The sequence below is a fragment of the Astyanax mexicanus genome, chromosome 18 (assembly GCF_023375975.1).
Source record: "Astyanax mexicanus isolate ESR-SI-001 chromosome 18, AstMex3_surface, whole genome shotgun sequence".
In the NCBI taxonomy this organism is placed as follows: Eukaryota; Metazoa; Chordata; class Actinopteri; order Characiformes; family Acestrorhamphidae; genus Astyanax; species Astyanax mexicanus.
In genome coordinates, this window is record NC_064425.1 from 22,705,811 (window position 1) to 22,712,337 (window position 6,527).

The 6,527-nt window shown below is 37.3% G+C and overlaps 1 protein-coding gene across 5 annotated transcripts in view; it reads right to left on the reverse strand.

The window, feature by feature from the left end:
- mtus2b (microtubule associated tumor suppressor candidate 2b) overlaps positions 1 to 4,463 on the reverse strand; it is a 49,838-nt gene extending 45,375 nt beyond the window's left edge. For 3 of the 5 annotated variants that reach the window (XM_022679440.2, XM_022679448.2, XM_022679423.2), the window contains exons 1-2: positions 4,284 to 4,463; positions 819 to 894 (exon numbers count right to left, since the gene is read on the reverse strand). The gene's annotated coding sequence lies outside the window, so the exon portion shown is untranslated. The remainder of the gene's footprint in view (positions 1 to 818; positions 895 to 4,283) is intronic. The other 2 variants (XM_022679425.2, XM_022679433.2) reach the window with 2 other exon arrangements.
- Between the last annotated feature and the right edge of the window lie 2,064 nt (positions 4,464 to 6,527).

Here is a 6,527-nt window from a genome sequence, read left to right on the forward strand (position 1 = left end):
TTCGTCCATTCATCTAGATATGTTGACACAGTGTAGAGGACAGTTTGTGCGTTCAAAGTATGTAGTATGTAGTAGCTAATAGTAAAAAAAAGGCTTTGACACAACAGTGGTAAAATCAAAACTAACCAATACAAAACAAATCTGACAATTCCACCAAAAATTATGTGTGCAATCATTTATAAATATGAAATCAACAAGACAAGACATATTTTGAAACACAGTGATCTATAGTTGATTTTTTGCCAATTGTTACAGGCATAATCACTGTTTAATTTAAACATATTTTTATAAATAGCATCTAGTGAATCATGTATTGCTCTATCAAAAGGTTGTGCAGAACAATAAATGGTTAAAGAAATCAAATGTGGAATCGTTTTTAATGAAAGAAATGCCAGCAGTCCAAATTTCGGTTGTAACACAAAGCACACAAATCTAGTGTGTCAGCTTTCCAACAACAATATAGTTTAAAAATCAAATCCCCAAGGTTAAATAACAAACTATGGTTTACTGTAATGTTCTGTAACTGGCTCCGTTTTGAAGGCCTTAACCCAGTGTTTGAGGAGCCAGACAAATCTTGCCAAATCTCAGTGTGCTGGAGGGGGGATATGGGGGATTCTGAGACTTGGCCCAAATGGAAAAGGGAATAACTGCCATATTTCTACAGGAATCGCCTGGATCTGGTTAGCAGCAAGGGCTAATCTCAGATCTTTAAGATCAGATCAGATTTCCCAAAGGATATAACAATAGCAATTATAGTTTTTTTTAATGAAATCTCATGCAGCTCTCATAATAAACCTGTGCTCAAATGGCTGACTTACCTTTCAGTGCATTCCATCCAGTCATGCTCTCTGAGCTTTTAGTGGCTTCCTGTCTCACTTATATATGAGCCTCCTACTGACCAGAGACAGAGAGAGAGAGAAAACGAAGAACGAGAGAGAGAGAGAGAGAGAGAGAGAATATATATATATATATCACTAAAACACTCACTGTAGTTAAACAGTAGTTCTAGTATGGTTGTTTTTAGTAGATTTCTCATAGCATGCTCTATATGTAGCTGCACCCAGTGAGTCAGTCAGTCATAGTCCATGTGGGTACTTCCTCTTTGGTTTTGCTTCTTTCACTTCTCTTTAAAACGCTGGACATTCCCACTACTCTTAAAGCCGCTAATGCTGCCGGAGGGATGACGTGTGAACAGGGAATTACTGCTCTAGTCATTAAGATGCTAAAAATCACCTCATCCACCATCACATATTCAGAGCGTGCCTAATGCACCTGTTCCCTACTCGCAGCAGATAACATATAGGAGACCTGGATAAGAGCGTCATGCTACATCTGTGTTTGAATATTCAGGTATACACCTGCACATTCATTTACTATCACATTTGCATTGATCTATAGTATACAGTGAAGTGGGCGTACTGTATATGTTTACCTGCACTGCAATCCTGCGCTTTATTCACATCAGCATCATCGAATCAGTGTAAATTTCTGAATTTGTTATATCACAGTGATTTGATTTGATGCACTGATAATTACTTAGAAAACTATAGAATTAAACTTAAAAACCGACAAAAAAAGGTGGTAAAATTAACAAAAATTATTTGCGCTTACCATTATTTAGAAGACCATAGAATTGTTAAATTCAATTTTAAATTTAAATTCAAGTTTATTTTGAATAGAAAATTCTATATAATGTATATACTGTATATAATGTAAATTAATTCTTTGTAGTCAATTTTGTTTGGTCACAATCTGACTATACACTTTGCAGCTGATTATTATAAGATATTATATTTTAAATACTTCAATACATTTTTATTGGCCATAATCAGTTATTTAATTCCCAAATCACTGCACTGCATTACCACCTATAGACTAATAGAAGCACTAATGTCTGTTTGTATCACTAGTCTGTATATAATATCTCAGCTTGTGCACTGAGAGTGAGAGATGTTCCAGTGCACTCAGCTCTCTGAACTGCTGTTCTCATGAAATATTAACACAGGAAAATACAGGTCGCCCCCAATTCCTCTAGAGTCAACCCTCGCCATGAAAACAGCTTCAGAAGCCATAATATCCAGCAGGTCCTTTCTACATGACAATGCCAGAACGCAGATGCAGTAAACCCGTAATAATTAGATTTCAAAATGTCTCATATTTTTATATGTAGGTCATACATAACATGTTACTTAAACCTTATTGTATTTTGTTTACAAGAAAACTAGCTTGTATAAGATTATTTGGCTATAAAAACTATACAATTATAACCTTCAATCAGAATTACTATAAAATAAATCAATAGAAATAACAATATAGAAATAATTAAATATAATAAATATAATAAATGGCAATATCTTAAATGATACCTGCACAATTTTCATCAACTTCAAATCCAAAGAAATGTTCAGTATCAGTCTAGTCTAGTTGTGTAGCACTGTGTAAAGGACGTACGTCATGCAAAACACATTTTTCTATTCACTTGTTTTTGTGAAACACCCTACAAACTTAGAGATAAAAATTAACATATATGTGAATAATAAGTATATCTTATTTAAAAAAGGAAACGTCAGATATGGGCCCTTTAAGAGTTCTTTTTTTGTCAGTGTTACTTCCTCTCTGCTGCTCTCTTTGGTAAACAGCACCGTATTTCTCCCTATTACACCAACAGCTACCAACAAAACACACAGGCCAAAGCTCAGAACTTTAATCATAAATACTTCAGCTTGTGTGTGGAAAAATTACTGCCCCTGCTGCCAGCAAAACGGCAGCTGTATGCAAATTAAAGCATCTGCAAAATAAGAATTCAATTTGGTATTTGGCGTGTGTAGGACAGTGTGGCAGGGTTGTTAGAGCAGGCACACGTCCATTAATTTTGGGTTCAATTATGCTGGCTCCCATTAAATGGATGCAAAGTCAAATCAGAATCGCTAAAGTAACACAGCTTGTCATTAAATAGGAAAGCAGACATGTGGCTGTCATTTTTTTTTTTTTGCTAAAGATTCTACAACCATGTCATCATTGCAGAAAGCTTCTAAAGGTTAGAGTGAATCTAACATTTGTAGCCAACTTTGCTATATTACTACGTCAAAATTACATCTTTGTTACAATTCATATTTCTTGCACTTTGGATTTCACCCTACACCCTTTTGAGCAACCATTTAAGGACACATTTTAAACATGCATTTCTGGACAGGCTGCGACATAAATAACCATCAATGAAAGTGTTACACTATTTAGAGCAGTATTATGTAATTGTTGTCCTCCCTGCTTCACCAGAGTTCCATACTGCATTAGGCAGTAATGATAGGGGGGCTTTCTCCAGGTTTTGCAGCTGTTATGTATAGGTATAAAACGCTAGATAGTGTTGTGTTTAAATAAAAATAAACATGAATACGCGCAAATTAAGAAAGTCATAAATGTCAATAAATATAATGATATGTTAATAAAATACAGATGCACTGCAGTGTTTCTCAAACCTGGTCCTAGTGGCAACCTGGGAACATAGGTCCCAGGATTTCTCTGATTCACAAGCAGCTCACCGAATTTTCCAAATTGAAAACATCTGGAATATAACAAGTGTAAGATGGATGATCACACACCATCAAACCAAACTGAACTACTTGAATTTCTGCACCAGGAGTAGCATAAAGTTATTCAAAAGCAGTGTGTAAGACTGATGGAGGAGCATGCTAACAGGCATGAAAACTGTGATTAAAAACCAGGGTTATTCCACCAAATATAATATTGATTTCTAAACTCTTAAAGCTTTATGAATATGAGCTTGTTTTCTTTTCATTATTTGAGATCTAAAAGGTCTGCATTCTTTTTTGTTATTTCAGCCATTTCTTTGAGAGTTAAAAAATATATAAATAAATAAATATATATATATATATATATATATATATATATATATATATATATATATATATATATATATATATATATATATATATCACATGCATACAGATATAGGATACACTACACAAAAATATCCACTAAAATAGTAGAACACACTGTACAAATGTAACCTCATTAAAGCAGATTGATCCAGTTCAGGCTTCCAGTGAGAAATGTCCCCCTGAGCTCTATAAACAGCAGCTCCTCTGTAGCACTGCAGTGAAGCAGCAGCAGCAGCATCCAGCAGCGCAACACTGGCAGCAGCTAACAGCCGTGTTTATCAGTGTACAGGATCCTGCAGGAGGCTGAATCTGACAGAACACAGCCCTGCTCTCTGTATTACAGCAACACTCCGCTCTAAATTTACCAGTGTAAAAACCTCTTACCTCCTCACACTGACCAGCACTAATCCACACAGCCGCCGCGCGCTGCCTCCCTCAGCATCACCGAGCAGAGATGGAGGGAGGGATGGAGGAAGGGATGGAGGGAGAGGTGGAGGGAGGAAGGGAGGGATTGGGGGAGTGAGGATAGCAGGCACGCTAACGTATGGCACAGCACGGAGGCTGAACGCTGGAGTCTAATGGAGTTTTTAACTTTACGTAAGATGTGCTAGCAGCGTCCTCTGGTGGCGGACTGAGCGCTGTTAGGCACAGACTACACTGCCAGGTAATGTCAGGGCTGATATTACAAATAAATACAGCGCCCTTCATAATTATTGGCACCCCTGGTTAAATGCGTTATTTAGCTTCTAATAAATACTTTAATATATATATATATATATATAATATAAGACAAAAATGCAACAAAAAAAAGAAAAAAGAAAAATGCAAGCTTTAACTAAAGTGTCTTTATCTGGTGGAAAAATATCACACATTAAATTGGCAGTCTGTATTATTTTATTTCTAAACTGAAAGCAGAAGCCTTTCTGAGTGGAGAAGGGACAAAACACTGTGTTTAATGGTTCCAGTGTGCTAAAACGACCATCCTAGCAAATATATTCATTCTAAAAATTTCTTCCACTGGCCACGTCACGCGTCCTTACGTACTTACGTTACACGTACAGCTTCTAAAAGAGGATACAGCTCTGTTTAACTGAGCGCGAGCAGCTGGTGGAGCAATGCAGATTTCAGAAGGGTTAACTCAGACCTCAGCAGCTCATTAACTCATTGTAAAAACAAAGAAACGAAGGAGTGAAGTTTCTAAGTGCGCTCTCTCTGTCTGAAGTAACCTGGAATCAGATTCATCCGCTCTGAAGGAGACTGCATCACACCCGCCCAGTTAATATGACTCTTCCGCACGCTCGGTGCATCTACCCATTCTCACGCAGGGCAGACGGACACAGACAGACAAACAGACACATTCACACCTAAGGGGCAATTTCAATCAAGTTCCAATTAGCCTGAACGTGCCGTCTTTGGACTGTGGGAGGAAACCGGAGGAACCCGGAGGAAACAGGGAGAAAGTGCAAACTCCACACTAGAGGTGGGCGGATCGATCCAAATATCGATAATATCGATACCAACGCTGGTATTGGTATTGAGCAATACTCGTGTAAAAATATCGATATTCAAGCTTTTTTCTCTGCCGCACGCACTGACTGCTGCGCACGAGGATTCACCACAGTCTACTCTCTGGTCTCTTGTTGTTGCACATGCGTCACATGGCTCAGCAAAGCCAGCCAAACCGCCATGCAGGTAGGCTCAGCCTGGCCCCGCCCACTCAGCGCTCTCCTCGAGTCGACAGGCCTCTACCTCAGGAGATTAGTGTTGAGTGATATTTTTTACACTCTGTTTATTTAAGAAAAACTTGCATTTGAATTGCACTGAAAGGAAGACAATTCCTTATTTTTTATTGTTTTTCCAAATGACAATTCTATTAAAAAAAAGACACAAAGAAACAAAGAACTAGAAAAGATGTCTAGTGAGGGGAGAATTTTTATTTTATTTTTTAATATTTTTTTACTTTATATTTAAACTTTGTTTTGTTACTGTTCCATTGTTTCTAAACAAAAATGTTGATTGTGGTGAAATTATATCCTAGGTTTTTGGATCATTTGGATCTATAAAGCTTAAATATTAAAAAGTATCGGTATCAGTATCAGCAATACTGGCCCTGCGTTTACTTGGTATCGGATCGATACCAAATTCCCGGTATCGCCCACCTCTACTCCACACAGAAAGACCCGGGTTGCCCCAGCCGGGAATTGAACCCAGGCCGTCTTGCTGTGAGGCGGAAGTGCTACCCACTGCGCCGCCCAGAAATTTATATTTTAAAAGAAAATCATGTGTACCACAATTATTGGCACCCCTGGTGTTAGTACTTTGTACAACCTCCTTTTGCCAACAAGACAGCACTTAATCTCCTGTAGCTCTTCACAAGATAGGCAACACATTTTTTTTAACAAAAAAAATAATTTATTGAAGGAAACAGTAATATATACAAATACAGGTAAATGTACACGTCTCATTGTTCATTTAACAAATTTATTTTACACTTTCCAGTTAAATTATTTAAACCAATTACTTTTCTCTTTAGTGTTGTTGAGGAGTCTGTGGCATAGTACAAATCTGAAGATAAATTCTACAATACATACAGAGCTGCATGAATTTGTGGATATCATATCGGGTAAT